The sequence below is a fragment of the Heptranchias perlo genome, unplaced genomic scaffold (assembly GCF_035084215.1).
Source record: "Heptranchias perlo isolate sHepPer1 unplaced genomic scaffold, sHepPer1.hap1 HAP1_SCAFFOLD_90, whole genome shotgun sequence".
NCBI lineage: Eukaryota > Metazoa > Chordata > Chondrichthyes > Hexanchiformes > Hexanchidae > Heptranchias > Heptranchias perlo.
Window position 1 is genome coordinate 1,808,947 of NW_027139940.1, and position 24,538 is coordinate 1,833,484.

The following is a 24,538-nucleotide window of genomic DNA, read 5'->3' on the forward strand; positions in this document are numbered from 1 at the left end:
GATCTTATAGAAGTCTATAAAATAATGAGGGGCATAGATAAGGTAGATAGTCAAAAATCTTTTCCCAAAGGTAGGGGAGTCTATAACGAGGGGACATTGATTTAAGGTGAGAGGGGAGAGATACAAAAGGGTCCAGAGGAGCAATTTTTTCACTCAAATGGTGGTGAGTGTCTTGAACGAACTGCCAGAGGCAGTAGTAGAGGCGGGTACAATTTTGTCTTTTATAAAGCATTTGGACAGTTACATGGGTAGGATGGGTCTGGAGGGATATGGGCCAAGTGCAGGCAACTGGGACTAGCTGAGTGGTGTAAACGGGGCGACAGGGACATGTTGGGCCGAAGGGCCTGTTTCCATGTTGTAAACTTCTATGATTCTATGAAGGCTTTCGATAAAGTAAATAAAGAGAAACGGTTCCCATTGGTGGACGGGTTGAGAATCCGGGGACACAGATTTAAGGTGATTGGCAACAGAACCACCGATGACATGAGGGATTACTTTTATACACAGCGAGTAATTGTGAACTGGAATCCGTTGTCTGAAAGGGTGGTGGAAGCAGATTCAATCGTAGCTTTCAAATTGGAATTTGATAAATAATTAATGGGAAAACATTTGAAGGGCTACAGGGAAAGTGTGTGGAAATGCGACGAACTGGATTGCTCTTATCAAGAGCCGGAACGGGCTTGATGGGCCGAGTGCCCTGCTTATGTGCTGTAACCATTCGATGATTCAATGATAATCAAAAAATGCTTGCTGGAATATCGAACATTGTTCATTTGTAATCGCAGAGACCGCAGTGAATGGATTGGACAAACTAACAGACCACATTTCAAAGAAACATTCTGCAGAATATGGATGACGCTGAAATGGCTCCTTTATTGTCCACGCCGAGTTACCTGGGAAGATGAAGGAGGACATCTTGTGGGTTGTATATACAGTAACCAGTGCGTCATTTTGGGAGAATAGATGTTCAGGACAGAGGATGAATCCAATAGCGTTCAAGTAAGAATCTGATGTCAGGAAGTCTTCCATTCTGTAAATTATTTAATTAACCTGACAATTACAATAAATGGATATTTCACCACATTCTTCAACTGCTCTCTGAATTTAGTCTGTGTTATTGCATAAATACAGGTGTTTGTGCAACAGCTCAGAAGCTGAAGAATGAATCCCATTTCTTGTACGAAAGTAGGGAGACTTACAGAGGAATACAACATTAAAAACATTCGCTCAGAAACTGCAAACACAAGAAACAGCGCCCATAACAGGATAAAATTTCCCGAGATAACAAACAGTAAAATTATGGATTTCCTTCGGTTCTCCATCTCTGGGTCACAAGGACTCTCCCGATTGCTGTGACCCCGGAGTCTCCTGCGGGCTCTGCTGGCCACTAAAATGTGTCTGACAGTTAAAGCATTGAGCAACAAAATCAGAACAAATGGGACACCCGGAGTTAGAAGATAATGAAGGAATTCAATGCCTGTCCATATCTGCGAGAACAGAGCACCGCTTGTCACACCACAGAACCAGGGGCTATTGGATAACATGTAAGCACCGGTATAGAAAAAGTACCAAAAAATATTCTTTAAACAGCTCAGCACACTCAATGTTGCTAAAACCACAGCCGCCGTTTTCTCGTTGCAATATTTAGTTTTCAGCTTCTGGCAACAAATGGCCACAAATCGATCGAAGGTGAAAATGACGGTGAACCAGACAGAACAGTCTGTAGCTGCAGAAAGCAGGACGGCGTGAATATTACAAACGGGAATGTCGTATAGAAAAGTGAACTGTGAACGATAAGTCATGGGGATCTGCCTCAATATCAGATCAGTGATAACGACCAGTAGATCCGCCGCTGCCATGGCCACCAGCTAACGAGTGACACATTTGGAGAGTCCGCACTTTCCACGAGACAGGACAATGATCGTCATTAAGTTAGCTGCAATTCAGCGGAAGACAAGCAAATTATAGCAAACTCTCAGAACAAAGGCGCCCGTGTGAAAGAAATAATCATACAATCACAGTATTAAAGAATCATAAAATCATAGCGTCTCAGGAACACTGAATCATCGAATCATTGATTCCTGAAGCACAGAATGAGGCACTTCGGCCCATCGTGCTCCTGCCAGCTCTCTGAATGAGCAATCCTGCAAGACCGCTCTTCGCTTTCCCCATAATTCCGCATTTTTTTTCTTTTCAGGTATATTTCCAATTGACTATTGTATGTTAATTAAATGTGATAAATACACGTTCTCTCACTGCTCCAGTAATATGTTTGTTGAATAGTGAAAACCAAGTCAATGTCCAGTGTAGTCCGATTCCATGGAGTCCATGGAGGATCATTTGACAGCGCTGATGAAATCAATAGTAGCAACATTCAAAGGAAGGTCTATATTAGTTTGATGGGCGTGCTCAGAAATAGACTGTGATATTTTGGCAAGAGACACCTTTCGATGGGAGAAACAGACGACAGGGTCAAAGATATATCAACGTGAAACAGACAAGATAAATATTTCAGGAGTAAAATGGAGCGAAGAAGTCGTAAACACATCGCAACCACACCTGGAGGTAAGTACGGAATGTGGAACGGTTCTTATCGAAAGTGACAGTGGACATGAGGCAAGGACAGGAGAGGAACTATTAAGGACTTTAAGTTGATCGTTTACCGTAACTTCAACCAGTAATGGAATAATTAGTGTAATCAGAACCTTCACATCCAGTGTGGGCAATGTGCAAATTGTAATTAATTTCAAAGACCGACTGTCCAGTGATATTACAAATAACGTTTATAAGAATGATCAGTTATTTCAAACAGTCTGACAACATTAAAACATTAAAGATCTGAACACAGGAGCAGCGCTGGGCTTCTGGGTTTCATCTGTTGGTGATCATCAAATAGTTTCACGAATTGAAATAGGGAATGTGGGAGAATAAATTATGAAATTAATTTATGATTCATCGCAGTCCAGTAAGAATCGTGTGGTTACATATCCATATAATAAACAGGAGAAAATTAAATGAATTCATCTGTATTGTGGAATAGCAGGAGATGGGAGAAAATCAGCGTGAGACTCGCTGATAGATCCTTTGAACTGTGTCAGACTGGTCTGGGACTAAATGGTTATTTCACAGCAATGATTGGAGATAGATCCACTGCAATATAATAAAATGAAGAATTGACTCTGATACATGTTGCACTTGAATTCATGTCCTCATCATCCGGGGGCAGTGACACTGGTGCAGGGTGGGAGATGGGGAGAAGTGAGGCAGCTGACGGGAACTGAATCATTCCTCCCACAACCTGAACCACATGGACCTGGAGTTGAAGGTCCCGGACAAACTCATGCTGAGAATTTGTGAACTGACACAGGTTTCAGTGGAGATCAAAGACAGTAATCTGATGAAGGCAGGGAATCGTTCATGAAATTGCTGATTTTTGAACCTCAAAGAATTTTTGAATCACATGCAGCAAACAGCGGGAAATAAGAGCGGACGATTCATTCAGCTGAGACCAGTGAATGGGTGACTGTCCAATAATCGCAGCGAGGAAGCTCGAGTATTGTACCCAACACAGTGAGAGGAGCGCGGTATTACACCAATCAGAGCAAGAGGAGCGCGGTATTATAATGAACAAAGTCAGGGGAGCGCGGTATTGTACCAATCACAGTAAGAGGAGCGCGGTATTATGTCAAACACAGTAAGGGGAGCGCGGTATTGTACCAATCACAGTAAGAGGAGCGCGGTATTATAATGAACAAAGTAAGGGGAGCGCGGTATTGTACCAATCACAGTAAGAGGAGCGCGGTATTATAATGAACAAAGTAAGGGGAGCGCGGTATTATACCAATCACAGTAAGAGGAGCGCGGTATTTTATCAAACACAGTAAGAGGAGCGTGTTATTATATCAAACACAGTAAGAGGAGCGCGGTATTATAATGAACAAAGTAAGAGGAGCGCGGTATTATACCAATCACAGTAAGAGGAGCGCGGTATTTTATCAAACACAGTAAGAGGAGCGTGTTATTATATCAAACACAGTAAGAGGAGCGCGGTATTATACCAATCAGAGTAAGAGGAGCGCGGTATTATATCAAACACAGTAAGAGGAGCGTGTTATTATTTCAAACACAGTAAGAGGAGCGCGGTATTATACCAATCACAGCAAGAGGAGCGCGGTATTATACCAATCAGAGTAAGAGGAGCGCGGTATTTTCTCAAACACAGTAAGAGGAGCGCGGTATTATACCAATCAGAGTAAGAGGAGCGCGGTATTTTCTCAAACACAGTAAGAGGAGCGTGTTATTATATCAAACACAGTAAGAGGAGCGCGGTATTATACCAATCACAGTAAGAGGAGGGCGGTATGATGCCAATCACAGTGGGAGAAGGACACTTAATTTAACCGTTTCTCTGGATGTCATGATGTACATAACATGACGAGTAATACAGTTGTTCATAGGTCACAGAATCAGTCACAGATTATCGAGGCTTACCAGGGACACCAACAGCAGCGAGGAGGTGTTATTAAATAACACGAACAGAAATACAATGAAACATGGTTCATAGAATTAATTGCTAAATATGAAGCCTTACCAGGAACTCCAAATGCTGCGACGAGGGGATAGTAAATTACAAGAACAGTAATATAATTAAACGTTGTTTACAGAATTAATAACTGGATATCGGGACTTACCAGGAACACCAACAGCAGCGAGGACGGGATAGTAAATCTTTTGGAAATCGTAAAGTGCCCAGAGTATCAGGTATTTTATTATGAGGAACGAATCCATTAGTTTAGTTTGTTGGTGGACTGATGATTCCAGTTGATGCTGGAGGCGATGCTCTCCTCACACTTTGAGCTGAGGTGGTGAATTAAACGCCTTTTTTTATTGTGGAGTAAACCTCTCCTGGGAGAATTGTATTCCATGGTGACTGATATTAATCAGGTCATTGAACAAACCGGTTACAATCAACGCTGCTACACCAACAATGTTCGCAGGCACGGCAGAAAGGTATAATCTAACGATACGATGACCAGAATATAATCTCAGTAACTTTGGAAACAATGGAAAATAAATGTGAAAGTCGCGGGCTTGCAGCGTGACACCAAAGGACACTAAGAATTACAGGAAGACAAGAGAGCAAGGTCCATCACTTGCCCTTCTACCACCCTGATGCAACAATAAAGGATTTGTGCAATCAATCTCTATCAATTAGTTTACAACAGACCCAGAAATGACACGTGGAAAACCCTCGTGGTGGAGAGATTTGGGAACTTTTGGTCCAAAGTTAACTTTTCACCCTAAATGTGCTACACTGACCGCATGTGATGTCTGAACGTATTCACATACTGTACCCCAAAATAATATTTTTTGAACGATATCTATTTAATTTGCATTTGAATGAATCAATACTGACTGCTTCCACCGTCTCCATATTGTGTCTGTTCCATAGATGTACCACTCGCACACTGCAATATAATATCTGTAGATTAGTTTTGAATTTACCACCCTTCAAGCGCAGGCCATGTCCTCTGGTACTATGGGTCTGGACAAGGTGAAATAGCTGATCATGGTCCACATTATCTGGTCCCTTTAGGATCTAAGAACTGAAATCATATCAGTTCTCAACCTTCTCTTTCCCACTGTGAACATGTCCAATTTACTTAAGCGATTCTCATCACCCAATCCCTCCATCCGCTCACTCGTTCTAGTTGCTCTCTTCTTTATCCAATCAATAGCTGGAGTATCACTTTCCCACAGTAGTGACCAGTACTGTACACAATATTCCAAGTGCGGTCGCAGCAATAATTTATGAAGTGACAGGGTGACCTCACTATATCAGCGCAATATTGTCCATTTAATTCATCCCAACATATTTGCTCCATTCACTGTCACCGGGCATTGTTGCGACTGTTGCAATTTATTGTCAATCCGACAGATCTCTTTCATTTTCCATGATTGTTATTTAGCGAAGAATCATAGAATCGCAGAATGACACGGCACAGAAGGAGGCAATTCGGCCGGTCGTGCCAATTCCGGCTCTTTGAAAGAGCTATCCAATTCGGCCCACTCCTCTACTCCGGACGAATAGCCATGCAAATTTGTCCACTTCCATTATTCATCCAATTCCCTTTTGAAAGTTATTATTGAATTTGTTTCCACCATTGTGGATCATAACAAAAATTGCGTATTTATCTTCCTCATGATGTATCTTGTTCTTTTGCAGTTACCTTAAATCTGAGTGCTCTGCTTCCCAACCATTCTGTTACTGGAAACAGTTTCTCATTATTCACTCCAGCAAAACCCTTCATGATATTGAACACCTCTATCAAAGGTCCGTTTTACCTTCCCTGCTCGAAGGAGAACAACCCCAGCTGACATACTTCCTAAAGTGTGCTGTCCAGAATATACCACAATACTCCAGTGGGTCCTAAAGTCTGGTTTTAAAAAGATTGCGCAAAACTTCCTTGCTTTTATACTCTATGCATCTATCTATAAATCCAAGGAACCTGCATGTCTTCTCAACAGACCTCTCAACTTGTCCTGCGAAGTCTTTTGTCGTTACATCATTTCACCTGTCTATTTATATCCTCCTGAAGTCTGTTGCTATCCTCCTCACTGTTTACTACATTTCCGAGTTTCGTGTATTCTGAGAATTTGAAATTATGCCCTATATACACAAGTCCATATCATTAATATGTATCAAAAAGTGCAGTCGTCCCTCCACCGGCTCCAGGGAAGCACCACTGCACACATCCCTGTAGTTTCAAATACAACCGGCCACTAATACTCTCTGCTTTGCGTTCCTTTTTTGAAATTCGTGTCAATGCAGAAACTGCTCCTTTAATTCCATGGACTTCAATTTCGCTAACAATTCTATTATGTGGTAATTTTCAAACACCTTTGAAAGTCCATATACATAACAAGGACCACACTACCCTCATCAGCCGTCTCATTTACTTCATTAAATAACTCAAGTTAGTCGAAAACGATTTGTCTCTGGAAAATCTGTGCTGACTTTCACTTATTCACCTAAAATTTTCATTGTACCAATTAATATTGTCGTGAATTAATGCCTCTATAAGTGTGCCCACCACCGACGTTAAATGCAATGCCGTGTCGTTGCCGGGTTATCGTTCTCCCGTTTTTTGAACAGGGGTGTCACATTTGCAATTCTCCAGTCCTCTGGCACCACTCCCCTATCTCAGGAGAATTGGAAGATTGTGGTCAGAGCCTCAGCAATTTCCAACCTAACTTGTATCAGCAACCTCGGATTCATTCCATCCAGACCGGGTGACTTTTCTGCTTTGAGGACTGACAACCCTTTTAGTATCTCCTCTTTATCTTTTATTATCCTATCCAATTTCTCTACTTCCTCTTCCTTTACCGCTACATTGGCAGCATCCTCTTCTGTCGTGAAGACGGATGCACAGGATTCATTTTGTACGTGTGCTTTCTGCCTCCATTGGAAGATCTTCACTTTGGTCTCTGATCGGACCCAATCTCCCAGGACTACTCTTTAACTACTTATATGTTGATAAAGGACATTTATTTCAGCCGCAAATCTGTTCTCATATTCTCTCTTTACCCATCTTATGCCCTTTTTAAATCTCATGTGTAGTTTTTGTATTCAGACTGGTTCTCTACTGTATTATGAACCTTACATTCGTCATAATCCACTTTGTTTCTGTTTCATTTTAATCTCTACCTCTTTAGTCATCCAGGGAGCTCTAGCTTTGGATGCCCTTCCTTGTCACAGTGTATAATGATGTGGAGATGCCGGTGATGGACTGGGGTTGACAATTGTAAACAATTTTACAACACCAACTTATAGTCCAACAATTTTTGTTTGAAATCTACAAGCTTTCGGAGGCTTCCTCCTTCCTCAGGTAAATGTCAAGAGCTCCTTGAAGCCTACGCCTTTATAGATATAGAACAATACATGGTGTTTACAGACTGCCCCTGCAACTGCCCGTTGCCAAGGCAATCACCGTGTTCAGACAGAGAGGTGTCACCTCCAGAACCCCCGAATACACATTCAACAAAAAAACAAAAAGGAAAAAAAAACAGAGAGAGGCAGAAACATCCGCAAGGCAGAGAAAGCCAGCAAATGTCCCATTATATGAAAAACAGATAGCTTTTGTTCGCTGGTGGGGTAACGTGTAGCGTGACATGAACCCAAGATCCCGGTTGAGGCCGTCCTCATGGGTGCGGAACTTGGCTGTCAATTTCTGCTCGACGATTTTGCGTTGTCGTGTGTCTCGAAGGCCGCCTTGGAGAACGCTTACCCGAAGATCGGTGGCTGAATGTCCCTGACTGCTGAAGTGTTCCCCGACTGGGAGGGAACCCTCCTGTCTGGCGATTGTTGCGCAGTGTCCGTTCATCCGTTGTCGCAGTGTCTGCATGGTCTCGCCAATGTACCATGCTCCGGGCATCCTTTTCTGCAGCGTATGAGGTAGACAACGTTGGCCGAGTCACAGGAGTATGAACCATGCACCTGGTGGGTGGTGCCCTCTCGTGTGATGGCGGTATCTGTACCGATGATCTGGCATGTCTTGCAGCGGTTACCGTGGCAGGGTTGTGTGGTGTCCTGGACGCTGTTCTCCTGAAAGCTGGGTAATTTGCTGCGAACGATAGTCTGTTTGAGGTTGGGTGGCTGTTTAAAGGCGAGCAGTGGAGGTGTGGGGAAGGCCACAGCGAGGTGTTCGTCGTCATTGATGACATGTTGAAGGCTGCGGAGAATATGGCGTAGTTTCTCCGCTCCGGGGAAGTACTGGACGACGAAGGGTACTCTCTTGGTTGCGTCCCATGTTTGTCTTCTGAGGAGGTCTATGCGATTTTTCGTTGTGGCCCGTCGGAACTGTCGATCGATGAGTCGAGCGTCATATCCCGTTCTTACCAGGGCGTCTTTCAGAGTCTGTAGGTGTCCATCCCGTTCCTCCTCGTCTGAGCAGACCCTGTGTATTCGCAGGGCCTGTCCATAGGGGATGGCCTCTTTGACGTGGTTAGGGTGGAAGCTGGAAAAGTGGAGCATCGTGAGGTTGTCCGTGGGCTTGCGGTAGAGTGAGGTGCTGAGGTGCCCGTCTTTGATGGAGATTCGTGTGTCCAAGAAAGAAACTGATTCTGAGGAGTATTCAATGGTGAGCTTGATGGTGGGATGGAACTTGTTGATGTTATCGTGTAGTCTCTTCAGTCATTCTTCGCCGTGGGTCCATAGAAAGAAAATGTCGTCGATGTATCTGGTGTATTGTGTTGGTTGGAGGTCTTGTGCAGTGAAGAAGTCCTGCTCGAACATGTGCATGAAAATGTTGGCGTATTGGGGTGCAAATTTGGTCCCCATGGCTGTTCCGTGTGTTTGGGTAAAGAACTTGTTATCGAAGGTGAAGATATTGTGATCCAGGATGAAGCGGATGAGTTGTAGGATGGCGTCTGGAGATTGGCTGTTGTTGGTGTTGAGCATTGATGCTGTCGCAGTGTATGATGTAAGAAGTGTGACATCACCATATGATGTATGAAGTATGACATAAATGTATGATGTATGAAGTGTGACACGAGGTATGATGCGTGGAATATGACATCACGGTATGATGTATCAAGTGTGACATCACGGGTTGATGCATGAAGTGTGACATCACGGTGTGATGCATGAAGTGTGACATCATGGTATGATGCATGAAGTGTGACATCACGGTATGATGTGTGCAATATGACATCACGGTATGATGTATGAAGTGTGACGTCACGGTTTGATGCACGAACTGTGAAAGATAAAACAACAACAACATTTATTTATATGGCGCTTTTAACTTTAAAAAAGTCCTAAGTTGCTTCACAGGAGCGATTATCAAACAAAATTTCACACCGAGCCACATAAGGAGATATTAGGAAGAGTGACCAAAAGCTTGATCAAAGAGATAGGTTTTAAGGAGCGTATTAAAGGAGGAGAGAGACAGGGAGGCGGAGAGGTTTAGGGAGGGAATTCGAGAGCTTCGGGTCCAGGCATCTGAAGGCACGGTCGCCAATATTGGAGTGATTAAAATCGGAGAGTGTAAAGGGCAAGAATTGGAGGAGCGCAGATATCTCTCGGAGGGTTGTAGGGCTGCAGGAAGTTACAGAGATAGGGAGGTAGGGGCGAGGCCATGGTGGGATTTGAAAACTAGGATGAGAATTTTAAAATCGAGGCATTCCCGGCCGGCAACCAATGTTGGTCAGCGAGCACAGGGGGTGATGGGTGAATTGGACTTGTTCCGAGTTATGATATCGGGAGCAGAGTTTTGGATGTGCTCAACTTTGTGGATGGTGGACGACGGTTGGCTGGCCAGAAAAGCAGTGGAATAGTCGATTATAGAGGTAAGAAAAGGCAAGGATGAGTGTTTCAGCAGCAGATGAGCTGAGGCAGGGAGCAGGATGACGATGTAACAGAGATGGGAGTCGGTGGTGTTGGTGAAGGAGCTGAGATGTGTTTGGATGTTCATCTCAGTGTGAACTGGGGCACGGAGGCTGTGATCGGTCTGGTTCACCCTCAGACAATGGCCAGGGAGAAGGGTGGAGTCGGTGGCTGGAGATCTGGGGTTGCGTCCGGGACCAAAGACAATGGCTTTGGTTTTCCGAATATTCAGTTGGAGGAAATTTTTGCTCATCCAGTATTGGATGTCGGAAAAGCAGTGTGACCAATCAGAAAGTGGAAGGCTTGATCGAGGTGGTGTTAATATAGAGCTGGGTTTCGTCACCATGCACAGGGAACCTGATATTGTATTTTCGAATGATATCACCGAGGGTCAGCATATAGACGGGAAATAGGAGGGGTAAAGGATAGGTCCTTCCACAACTGGCGAACATTTCGAAACAGGGATTGACAGATTTTTGTTTGGTAAAAGTATGACACTAATTGAATGGGGGAACGGGCTCGATGGATGAATGGCCTACTCTTATTCCTATGTTCCTGCGTTCCCATGACACTGACTGAATGGGGGAACATGCTCGATTAATGAGTGGCCTCCTCTTGTTCCGATGCCACCTTTTTACTGATTAATGAATATGGTTAACATACGGTTAATACATAAGCACGGCTGCGTCATTCGAGGTTAACACTTATCTACTTTCATTCCAGCGTTTCGTCCGTGAGAACGCCTGCAGGCCACCTCCCTCTCTCGCGCATGCGTATCCCAGCTTAATCTGTTGATTGTTCTCCGGACGTTCCACCGACTTGACCTGTCAAGTTGGCCTCGCCCGCCTGGACTCTCTTATCTCTTGGAACATTTCTCATGTCCAAACCTTTCCCATCCCTGACGCAGATAATTTCTCCCCCAGATATTTTGGCGTCTGGCCACCGCTGAACGCTCCTTTCTCGCTTCTTTCCCACAGGATCTCGCAGTTTCTCAGCCGTTGTTGACTGGATTTGAAATTGGGCATGTATAATTACCGCCCCTCTCCATTGCTTGCTGTACCTGCAGAACCTCTCTATCTAAATGTTTGCTGTACCTGCATGTTAACTTTCTGTGTTTCTTGTACGAGGACACCCAAATCTCTCCGAACACCAACATTTAATAGTTTCTCACCATTTAAAAAGTATTCTGTGTTTCTAATCGTCCTACCAAAGTGAATAACCTCACATTTCCCCACATTATGCTGCATCAGCCATTTTTTGCACACTCACTTAACCTGTCTATATCCCTTTGAAGTGATTTGGATTTGAGTGAATAGAACCGTACAGAGACAGAGCAAATATACCGGGGCTGGGAGAAATTGGATTTTATTCACATTTAATAACAAAACAGAATTGTTCCATTATTTACATTTATTCATTTTTAACGCAGAAATTTTTCAAAATGTTCTATCCCTGTTCCGATTGGAGACCTTTCACTGGTTCGGGGAACGTGATAAGCGCTGTTGGGATACTGGGTCTATACTCCAATTGGCAGGATGTAACTCGTGCTGCCCGAAAGGCCCGAAGGGAGGCCGCACTGGTTACAGGAGATCTGGTTCGCTGTGACACGGAGATTTCTGCAGTGAGCGAGACCAGACTGTCTCCATGTTTCCGCAATGATTGTCACTCCCTTTATTGTGGAAAATTGAATGACATTTATATTTTGCCACGCGGGAGACCGGGTTCAATTCCCTCCAATACAGAAACATTTTGCGTTCTGCCCCCATGAATTCGGAAAAAACTAGCTTTCACCTTCAATGCACGCACCATCATGAGACATTTTCCCTTCCCCACGTGTGTTGCGACGGCAAACCCTCTGCATTCTGTCCTCTGGAGCTCAAACATGCTCTGGATCTCAGTCAATCTTGCCTTCTGCAGCGCTGAAATGAGATCGATCAGTGGAATCCCGCAAAGTGAGAATCATCCCCCGAGACCAACGAGCCGCTGGGAAATGTACCGTGCAGAGAATGGAGCTGAAACAAATCCAATCACATTGTTCAATCACTGGTTATTAAGATTAAGGATCATTCGTCTGTGGAACGGCAGAGTGCTCACGTGTCCTAATGGATAAGGCGTCTGGTTTCGGTGTTCATCGTGATGTTATCAGAAGATTGCCGATTTGAGTCCTGCCTCATTCGAAATACACACTGGGCAAAACGTGTCCAACTCGGAACGGAAGTGTGTGTTTAAACATTAATGGCCATTTGTTATTATTTTCTGCCAAATATTGAAATGCTCTTTTGAAATCATTATTTTGTGTGTTTATTTCTCACTGAGGATTGCATTTTGTTCAGTTACTAACAGCCCAAAATATCAAATTGACTCCCAGATATTATTCGTGTTTCCAATCACAACAATAAGCTTTGCGTCAATCTATGTAAGAGCAGGTTAATAAATGCAGTACATTGAATTCTGAGCAGTTTCGCGACCAGTGATCTCCAGAGGGAGCGGATTAAAGGAAATAAACTCGAGGAAACACTGAGCCCGACATTGAGCAAAACCCCTGCGAGCAGCGTTCGAACCTGCGGGGGGAAACTTCATTGAGATTTCGAGTTTAATATCTGAACCACTTCGCCATCGCAATTAAATTGTAATCGAGTGACTTTGTTTATAATCTCGGTTGTTAATATTTCACCGCTTTAGTGAGATTCAATTTGCTCCAAATTCATAAAATCGGGAGGAATCGCAGCGATCATTACAATAATCTAAAGCCCTCCGATATTTACCAGGAATTGCCGATGTTGAGAACAGTTTGGAATATTCTGCAGAATCATGAATATAAACAGCTGGAATATTGTGTTCTGCTCCCACATGACACAGATCAGACTCAGCCTCTGCTTCCTGCCGACCAGCGGATGATTATCAAATGATTCTCGGTTTAGAGCTAACCATTCAGGCTGTAGATTAAACACAGCGGTTGAGCTCAAATATATAAAGCAGCTTATTTTAAACCAGAGACAGTGTTAAATCTCATTTATTGTTGATGAAAACACATCAATGTATGACTATGACCATAAACGTGTTTGAGCTACAGTGGGGGAAGTTAGAACAGATTCGGGGCCAACGGAATCCAAGTTGATCTTACTTGTGATTCTCTTCCATCTCTCTCCCCTTCCTCCAACACGCTGCAGGATTTTAAATCCAGCTTAGCAACACGGATGTGTCATTTACTATTTTTTTCTGTTTCCGCCTTATTCCCTTTTTAATGTGTCTAATGCGGTTTCCTCAATCGTACTCTGGCCGGTTTCAATTTAACTAATGTGGGTTACTTTGAATCTATCCAATGCGGGTTCCTTTGAATGTGCCCAATGCGGGTTCCTGAATCATGTTCCAACACTTTGAATGTATCTCATGAAGAATACTCAATCATGTTCCCGCACTTTGAATTTAAGACCATAACATGGTGCGAGCGGTGAGCCTGAATGATGCAGAAAAATCAAAAAGTGATCTCACAACACAAGCAGGAGCGGCGGATGTCTTATGCTGAGAAATACTTCGTTAATTGGTTAATATGTTTGGTGTTTAGAGTTAAGTTATTATTAATATTTAATTGACTGTTTAGCGTTTTTAACAGTCGTTAGTGCTTCTTCATTGTTAGACTTCCAGTGTTTTGTCTTAGCGAAACAGTTAAATAGCCTTAAAGCTAAAGAGACAGTTTAAATAACTGTTAGCTAACATGGGAGGTCAGCTGGGGTCTGGAGCGGCACATCCTGTGCCATGCGGGAACTCTTTGTGAATCCTGGAAAACCACGTGTGCAAGAACTGCCGCCAACTGCTCGAGCTCGAGCTCCGAGTTTCTGAGCTTGAGGGGCGGCTGGCGTCACTACAGTGCATACGGGAAGGTGAGAGTTTCGTGGATAGCACGTTTCAGGATGTGGTGACCCCGCAGGTATGAAGGGTTTCAGGAGGAGCGGCTGTGGGTGACCGCTAGGCAGACTAGGAGAAACACACGGGCAGTGCAGGAATCCCCTATGAGTGTGCCACTCACAAACCTGTATTCAGTGTTGAGTATCAGTGAGGGTGATGACAACTCGGCGGAATGCAGTCAGTGATACACCCACGGCATCGTTCGACATTCGGCTGCACCGGGGGCAGAAGAAAGTGTAGAAACGCAATTTTTATAGGTGATTCAATAAGCAGTGGGATAAACAGGCGTTTCTGCAACAATCGACGTGATTGCTCCAACGTGTGTTGCCTCCCTGCTGCCAGGGTAAACGTTATCACTGAGATGGTGTAGAATATTCTGTTGGGGGAAGGGGAACAGCCAGAGGTCGTGGAACATGTGGGAACCAATGACATATGAAAGAAAAGGTTTGATGTCCTGCAGTCAAAGTTTCAGGAGCTCAGGATCAAGTTAAAAAGCAGGCGCTCAAAGGTAGTTATCTCTGGATTAGTGCCACGTGCTAATGAGTATAAGAATAGTAGGATAAGACAGGTTAATGCTTGACTGGAAAATGGTGCAGGAGGGAGGGCTTCAGGTTATTGGGGCATTGGGACTGTTCTGCGGTTGGAGGGATCGGTATCATCCGGACGGATTGCACCTCAACAGAGCTCGGAACAATGTCCTTGTGGGGAGGTTAACTTGTGCTTTGGGAGGGTTTAAAATTATTTGTCAGTGGGATAGACAACAGTGGGCAAAACAGTAATTGACAAATGGGAGGCCTTCAAGGAGGAAACATTTTATGTACAACGCAGTCACAAAATATATCAAGAGCAAAATGAAGCAGATAATGGTGGCTTATGACAAATGTAAGGTTCATAATACAGTAGAGAACTGGGGTAAATGCAGAAAGTACAGAAGAGATCCAAAAAAAAGGAACAAGAGAGGCAAAGTGAGAGTACGAGAATAGATTATCAGCTGACATGAATGGGAAATCAAAAGTCTTATGTAAACACATAAATAGTAAAAGCGTATGGACAAAGGAAGGGTGCGGCTGATTTGGGACAAATACAGAGATATTCCTGCGGAGGCAGAATATATGATTGAGGTACTAAATGAACAGTTCACAGCAGTCTTCACCAGAGAAGAGGATGCTGCCAATGTAGCATTAAAGAGGGTGGTGGTTGCATTATTGGATAGGTTAAAATTGACAAAGAGAAGGTATTAAAAGGTGGTCAGCACTCAAAGTAGACAAGACACTAGTCCAGATGGGATGCATTCTGGGTTACTGGATGAATTAGCGGTAGAAATTCGGGAGGCTCTGGCCACAATCTTCCAATCCTCTTCAGATATTGGGCGGTGCAAGAGGTCAGCAAGATTGCAAATATTACACCCCTGTTCAAAAAAAGGGGAGAAAGATAAACCCGGCAATTAGCTGAACATCGGTGGTGGGGAAACCTTTGGAGCTAAAATCTGGGGCAAAATGATATGGAACTTCGAAAAGTATGGGCTAATAAATTAAATTCTGTACGGATGTTTTGCGTTCTTTGATGAAACATGGGCGAGGATTGATGAGGATAGTGCGGTTGATGTTGTGAATATGTACCTGCGAAATTCATTTGTTAGATTCCCACGCACCAGTCTTGATCGCAAAATTAACGCTCAAGGGATAAAAGGGACAGTGGTAGCAGTGATACAAAATTGGCTAAGGGACAGAAAGCAGAGATTAGTAGTTAACAGTTGGTTTTTCAGAATGGAGGGAAGTATAACTATGGAGTTCTGTTCCCCTCAGGTATGCATTAAGACCATTGTTCTTTTCGATATAAAATAATGAACTGGTCTTGGGTATACAGGTTACAATTTGAAAGTTTTCAGATCACACGAAACTCGGGAATGTAGTAAGCAATGTGGAGAATAGTGACAGACTTCAGGAGGACACAGACAGACTGGTGAAATGGGCCGACACATGGCAAATGAAATTTAGTGCAGAGAAGTTTGAAGTGATGCATTTTGATATGAAGAATGAGGAGAGGCAATATAAAGTAATGAGTATAATTTTAAAGAAGGTACGGGAACAAAAGCACCTGGGGGTGTATGCACACAAATTTTTGAAGGTGACACGACAAGATTAGAAGGCTGTTAAAAATGCTTCTGCGGTCCTGGGATTTATTATTGGTGACATAATGTACAAAAGAAGAGAAGTTATGCCAAATCTTCACAGAACACTTGTTGGACCTCATCTGCAGTATAATTTCCATTCTGGGCACTGCACTTTAGGAAAGATGTAAAGGCATTACAGAGTGTGACGAAGAGATTTTCTAGAATTGTGCCATGGTTAAGGGACATCAGTAATGTGGCGACACTGGAGAGGCTGGGATTGTCCTCCTTAGAGCAGAGAAGGTTAAGAGGAGATTTGATGGAGTTGTTCAAAATCATGAACGGTTTCAATAGAGTAAATATGGGGAAGCCGTTTCCAGTGAGTGAAGAGTCGGTGACCAGAGGACTAAGATTCAAAATGATTGGCAAAAGAAACAGAGGCGACAGAAGGAAACATTTTCTTACGCAAAGAGCTATTATGATCTGGAATGCAGTGACTGAATGGGTGGTAGAAATGGATTCAATAATAATTTCAAAAGGGAATTGGAGAAATATTTGAGGGGAAAACATTTACAGAGCTATGGAGAAAGAGCAGGGAAGTGGAACTATTTGATAGCTCTTTCAGAGTGCTGGCACAGGCGCGGTGGGCCGAAGGGACTCCTTCTGTGCTGTACCATACTATGATGCTATGATATTCAGGCTCCGAAATCTACTTTTCAGGTTTTCGAGCTCAGATTACTGACAGCTTGCTATTTGCTAATTTGGCTCAGTGCCTCATTCTTTCTTTCTTCCCTTCTGTTTGCGTCTATTCCGTTTTCCCCTCATGTACCATAGCCGCCCGCGCTTAATCTGTCTCCGTGTTTAGACTCACAATCTATGCCCCCTGCCAAAGTTTCGGAGTCCACATGGCCGACTGTAGCAGGCCGCGGAGATAACAAATCACTGGCCTCCCTCAGGAATCAGTTCAAGGACCTCTCCTTTTTAATCAGTACATAAATTCCCCGAGACCAGATTGCGGAAATTAATTTCTGCTGATGACAGTGTCCTTGTCACTGAAAGTAATGAGTTTTCTACCCTGTAAATCACACTCACTAATGATATGAAACGCATGGCAGAGAACTGTCTGAAATGATATGTTCATCCGAGTATCACAAGAACTGTGAGCTCCATCTTTGAATTGCACTCTGTTGTACCTCTTCTGAACTCACTACAAACTCAGGTCAACTTTTGAAAATGGCAAAATTCAAGTCCATGGAATAAAAGGAGCAGTGGCAGCATGGATATCAAATTGGCTCAGTGACAGGCAGTAGAGAGTAGTGGTGAACGGTTGTATTTTCTGCCTGGAGGAAGGTGTACAGTTGTGTTCCCCAGGGAGTAATACTACGAACACTGTGCTTTTGCGATATATTAATGACTGGACTTGGGTGTACAGGGTGCAATTTCAAAATTTGCAGATGATACAAAAGTTGAAAGTGTAATCGCAGTGAGGGGGATAGTAATCGGCGTCAAGAGGACATAGACAGGCTGGTGGAATGGGCGGACGCAAGGCAGCTGAAATTTAACGCAGAGATGTGCGAGGTGATATATTTAAGCAGGAAGAATGAGAAGAGGCAATATATGCTAAATTATAAAATTCTAAAGGTGGTGCCGGATCAGAGAGACCTGTGGGTAACTGTGCACAAATCTCTGAAGGTGCCAGGACAGTTTGTGAAAGTGGTTACAAGTGCATACTGGACCCTTGGCTTTATAAATAGAGGGAAAGAGTATAAAAACAAGTAAGTTGTGTTGAACCTTTATAAAACAATGCTTCGGCCACAACTTGAGTAATGCGTCCAATTCTGGGCACTTCATTTTAGGGAGGATGTGAAGGCCTCAGGGAGGGTGCAGAAAAGATTTACTGGAATAGTTCTAGGGATGAGTGACTTCAGTTTTGTGGATAGACTGGAGAAACTGAGGTTGTTCTCCTAAGAGCAGAGAAGGTTGAGAGGAGAATTGATCGAAATATTCAAAATCATGAAGGTTTCCGATAACGTAAATAAAGAGAAACTGTTCCCATTGGTTGACGGTTTGACAACCTGAGTCCACAGATTCATGGTGATTGGCAAAAGAACCGAAGGCGTCATGAGGAAGAACTTTTTTACGCAGCGAGTAATTGTGAACTCGATTACGCTGCCTGAAAAGGTGTTGCAAGCAGATTCAATCGTGACTTTCAAAAAGGAATTTGTTTAACAATTGAAGGGAAAACATTTGAAGGGCTACAGGGAAAAAGCAGGGCAATGGGACGAACTGGATTGGTCTTACAAAGAGCTGACACCGGCTCGATGGACCGAATGGCGTCATTCTGTGCTGCAACCATTCAACGAGTCCATGATTCTATGACACGATGATTATCCCAAAATTCTTCCTCGACTTTAGAAAATTGTTCCTTTGTAATCGCAGAGACCGCAGTGATTGGGTTGGACAAACTAACAGACCACATTTGAAAGTAAAGATCTGCAGAACATGGATGAAGCTGAAAAGGCTCCTTTATTGTCCACGCCGAGTTGCCTGGGAAGATGAACGTGGACATCTTGTGGGTTGTATATACAGTAACCACAGTGCGTCAATTTGGGACAATGGATGTTCAGGGGAGAGGATGGATCAAATAGCGTCCAAGAAAGAATCGAATGTCAGGAATTCTTCCATTCTGTAAATTATTTAATCAACCTGACAATTACAATAAATGGATATTTCACCACATTCTTCAACTGCTCTCTGAATTTAGTCTGTGTTATTGCATAAACAGCTCAGAAGCTGAAGTATGAATCCCATTTCTTGTACGAATATCTGGAGATTTACAGAGGAATACCGCATAAACCACATTCGCTGAGAAACTACAAACACCAGAAACAGCGCCCATAACAGGATAAAATTCCCCGAGATAACAAACAGTAAAACGATGGATTTCCTTCGGCTCTCCATCTCTGGGTCACTGGGACTCTCCTTATTGATGTGACCCCGGAGTCTCCTGCGGGCTCTGCTGGCCACTAAAATGTCTGACAGTTAAAGTATTGAGCAGCAGAATCAGAACAATTGTGACACCCGGAGTTAAAAGATGATTAAGGAATTCAATGCATTTCCATATCTGCGAATATGGAGCACCGCTTGTCACACCACAGAACCAGGACTATTGGATAACATATAATCACCGGTGTAGAAAAAGTACCAAAAAATATTCTTTGAACAGAACAGCACAGTCACCGTTCCTAAATCCCCAGCCGCCGTTTTCTCGGTGCAATATTTAGTTTTCAGCTTCTGGCTACAAATGGCCACAAATCGATCAAAGGTGAAAGTGACTGTGAACCAGACAGAACAGTCCGTGACTGCACAATGCAAGACGGCGTGAATATTACACACAGGAATATGGTATAGAAAAGTGAACTGTGAACGATAACTGATGGGGATCGGCCTCAATATCAGATCAGTGATAACGACCAGTAGATCCTCCGCTGCCATGGCCACCAGGTATCGAGTGACACATTTGGAGAGTCCGCACTTTCCACGAGACAGGACAATGATCGTCCTTAAGTTAACTGCAATTCAGCAGAAGGCAAGGACATTGTAGTAAACTCTCAGAACAAAGGTGCCCGTGTCACAGAAATAATCATCGAATCACAGAATCATAGAATCATAAAATCACAGTATTGTAGAATCACACAATCTCTGAATCATCGAATCGTAGCATCACTGAAGCACAGAATGAGGCCCTTCGGCCCATCTTGCTCCTGCTGGCTCTCTGAAAGAGCCATCCTATTAACCCACTTTCTGTTTTCTCATAACTCTGCCTTTTTTTCTTTTCAAGTGTATTTCCAATTGGCTATTGAACTTTCATTAAATGTGATAAAAATGTGTTCTCTCACTGCTCCAGTAATTTATTTGTTAAATAGTGAAAATCAAGTCAATGTCCAGTGTAGTCTGATTCCGTAGAATCCATGCAGGGTCATTTGACAGCGCTGATGAATTCAATCGTAGCAACATTCTTTGGAAGCTCTTTATTTGTTTGATGGACGTGCTCAGAATTCGACTGTGATGTTTTGGGCAAGAGAAAACTTTCGATGAGAGAAACAGACCAGAGGGTCAATTGTACATCAATCTGAAACAGACAAGGCAAACATTTCTGGAGTAAAAAGGAGCGACGGAAGCGTTAACACATAGCTACCACACCCAGAGGTAATAATGGGATGTGGAACGGTTGCTATGTAAGGTGACAGTGCTCACGAGACACAGACAGGAGAGGAACTATTTAAGACTTTAAGTTGATCGTTTACAGAAACTTCAAGCACCAATGGACAAATTAGTGAAATCAGAACCTTCACATCCAATGTGGGCAATGTGCAAATTGTAATTCATTTTAAAGACCGACTGTCCAGTTATATTACAAATAACGTTTATAAGAATGATCAGTTATTTCAAACAGTCTGACAACATGAAAACATTAAAGATCTGAACACAGGAGCAGCGCTGGGCTTCTGGGTTTCATCTGCTGGTGATCACCAAAGAGTTTCACGAATTGAAGCAGGGAATGGGGGATAATAAATTATGAAATGTATTTATTATTCATCGGATTCCAGTAAGAATCGTGTGCTTACATATCCATATAATAAATCGGAAAAATGACGTGAACTCAGTTGTATTGTGGAATAGCAGGAGATGGTAGAAAATCAGCGTGAGACTCGCTGATGGATCCTTTGAACCGTCTCAAACTGGTCTGGGACTAACTGGCTATTTCACCGCAATGATTGGAGATAGATCCACTGCAATATACTCAAATGAAGAATTGACCCTGATACATGTTCCACTTGCATTCCTGTGCTCAGCATCCTGGGGCAGTGACACTGGTGCAGTGAGGGAGATGGGGAGAAGTGAGGCAGCTGACAACTTGAACACATGGAGCTGGAGCTAATGGTCCCTGGAAAACTTATGCTGAAAATTTGTGAACTGACACAGGTTTCAGTGGAGACCGAAGACAGTACTCTGATGAAGGCAGGGAATCGTTCAGTGAAATCTGTGATTTTCGAACCTCAAAGAGTATTTGAATCACGTGTAGCAAGCAGCGGGAAATAAGGGCGAACTGTTCATTCAGCTGAGACCAGTAAATGGGTGACTGTCCAACAATCGCAGCGAGGAGCGCGGTAATATACCAAACACGGGAATGGGAACGCGGTATTATTCCAAAGACTGCAAGAGGAGAGCCGCATTCTGCCAAACACAGTAACGGGAGCGCTGTATGTTACCAAAAACCAAAAAGTAGCGCAGAATTACACCAAACACAGTAAGGGGAGCGCTGTATGTTAACAAAAACCAAAAAGGAGCGCAGAATTACACAAAACACAGTAAGGGGAGCGCGGTATTATATCAAACAGGGCAAGGGGAGTATTGTATCGTACCACACACTGCAAGTGGGTCACAGGATTATATCTAACACAGTAAGTGGAGTGTTCTGAATGTAACAGTTAGCTGGATGTCAGGATGTACATTAGAAGTCCAGTGTTACAGTGTTACATTTGTCACAGAATAAATAATTGGAAAGAGAGGCTTACCTGGGACACCAACAGCGGCGACGATGGGATAGTAAATAACAAGAACAGTAATACAGTGAAACATGGTGTATAGAATTAATAACTGGATATAAAGACTTACCAGGAACACCAACAGCAGCAACGAAGTGGTATTAAATAACAAGAAGAGTACTGCAGTGAAACACGGTATATAGAGTTAATAGCTGGATATAGGGACTTACCAGGGATACCATCGGCAGCGAGGATGGGATAGTAAACCTTTTGGAAATCGTAAAGTGTCCAGACTATCAGATATTTTATTATCAGGATCGAACCCATTCGTTTAGTTTGTTGGTGGACTGATGATTCCAGTTGATGCTGGAGGCGATGCTCTCCTCACACTCTGAGGGAAGATGATGAATTTTCGCCGTATTTATTGTGGAGAAAACCTCTCCTGGGAGAATTGTATTCTATGGTGACGGGTTTTAATCACGTTATTGAACAAACAGTTACATTAACCACTGTTGCAATAACAATTTTCAAAGGTATTACAGAAAGGTATAATCGAACGCTATGATGACCAGAATATAAAGTTCGTAACTTTGGAAAGAACAGAACATGAATGTGAAACACACGGTCATGCAGTGATGATACAAAGTGACACGTTAGAATTACTAGATGATAGAAGACCAAGGTCCATCTATTTCACCTTCTACCATCATGATACAATGATAATGGTGTTGTTGACTAATCATAACAATCAATCTCTATCAATTAGACTACAACAGACCCAGAAATAACACGTGGAAAACCCCAGTGATTAAGATATTTGGAAACCATCGGTCCAAAGTCATCCTTTCAGCCTAAATATGCTGCACTTACCGCATGTCATATCTCAAATTATTCACATATTGTACCCCAAAATACTATTTTAAGAAAGAAATGGATCGAATTTGCAATTGAATAAATCAATATTGAAATATTGAATGTGTCCATTCCATAGAGCTACCACTCCGACACTGAAATATAATTTCTACAGTTTAGTTTTGAATTCACCTCACTTCAAGCACAGGTCATGTACTCTGGTATTATGTTTCTGGAAAGGTGCAATACCTTCTCATGGTCACATTATGTAGTCCCTTTAGAATCCTAAAAACTGAAATCATATGAGCTCTCAACATTTTCATTTCCAATGAGAACATGTCCAATTTACATAAGCGGTCATCATGATCCAATCTCTCCATCCCCTCGCTCATTCTGGTTGCTCCCTACTGTATCCATTCAACAGCTGCAGTATCCTTTTCCGACAGTGCGACCAGTACTGTTCACAGTAATTGAGGTCGCAGCAATGATTTATGAAGTGACATGGTGACCTCACCATTTCAGCTGAATTTTGCCCATTTAATACATCCCAACATATTTTCTTTATTCACTGTCACCGAGCATTGTTGCGACAGCTTCAATTTATTGTCAATCAGGTCTCACAGATCTCTTCCATTGTCCATGCTTATTATTCATCGTAGAATCATAGAATCACAGAATGACACAACACAGAAGGAGGCAATTCGGCCTATCATACGAACATACGAATAAAGAGCAAGGGTAGACCATTCGGCCCTTCGAGCCTGCTCTGCCATTTGATAAGATCATGGCTGTTCTGATTGTGACATCAACCCTGCATTCCCATCTACCTACTATATCCTTTCACTACCTTGTTTATAACTCCGCTTTAAAAATATTCTATGACCCTGCCTTCACCACACTCTGGGGAAGGGAGTTCCACAGACTCACGACTCTCTGAGATAAAGAATGTTTTCCTCATCTCCGTCTTAAATGGGAGACCCTTCTTTTTAAACTGTGCACCTTAGATCTAGTCTCTCCCACAAGGTGAAACATCCTCTCAGCACGTAGAAATTCGAGTCCCCTCAGGATTTCATATGTTTCAATAAGATCACCTCTCATTCTTCTAAACTCCAGTGTATACAGGCCCAACTTGTCTAACCTTTCTTCACAAGATATCCCCCTCTTCCCAGGAATCAGTCGAGTGAACCTTCTCTGAACCGCCTCCAAAGCAATTATGCCCTTCTGAAATAAGGAGACCAAATCTGCACACATTATTCTCGATGTGGTCTCACCAATGCCCTGTGCAACTGCAGCAAAACATCTCTACTTTTATATTCCATTCCCCTTGCAATCAATAACAACATTCCATTTGCCTTCCAAATCACTTACTGTACCTGCATACTCACTTTTTGTGATTCATGTAGGAGGACACACAGATCCCTCTGTACCTCAGAGATCTGCAATCTCTCTCCATTTAAATAATATACTGCTTCTCTCGTCCTGCTGCCAAAGTGGACAAGTTCACATTTTCCCACATTATAATCATAGAATCATAGAATCATAGAAGTTACAACATGGAAACAGGCCCTTCGGTCCAACATGTCCATGTCGCCCAGTTTATACCACTAAGCTAGTCCCAATTGCCTGCACTTGGCCCAATAGAATCATAGAAGTTACAACATGGATTACAACATAATCCATCTGCCAAATTTTTGCCCACTCACTTAACCTATTTATATCCCATTGCAGACTGCT

The 24,538-nt window shown here is 43.0% G+C and overlaps 1 pseudogene; it reads right to left on the reverse strand.

Moving 5' to 3' along the window:
- Nucleotides 1-1,037: 1,037 nt before the first annotated feature.
- LOC137319843 (probable G-protein coupled receptor 139) lies at nt 1,038-4,788 on the reverse strand (annotated as a pseudogene).
- Nucleotides 4,789-24,538: the final 19,750 nt, after the last annotated feature.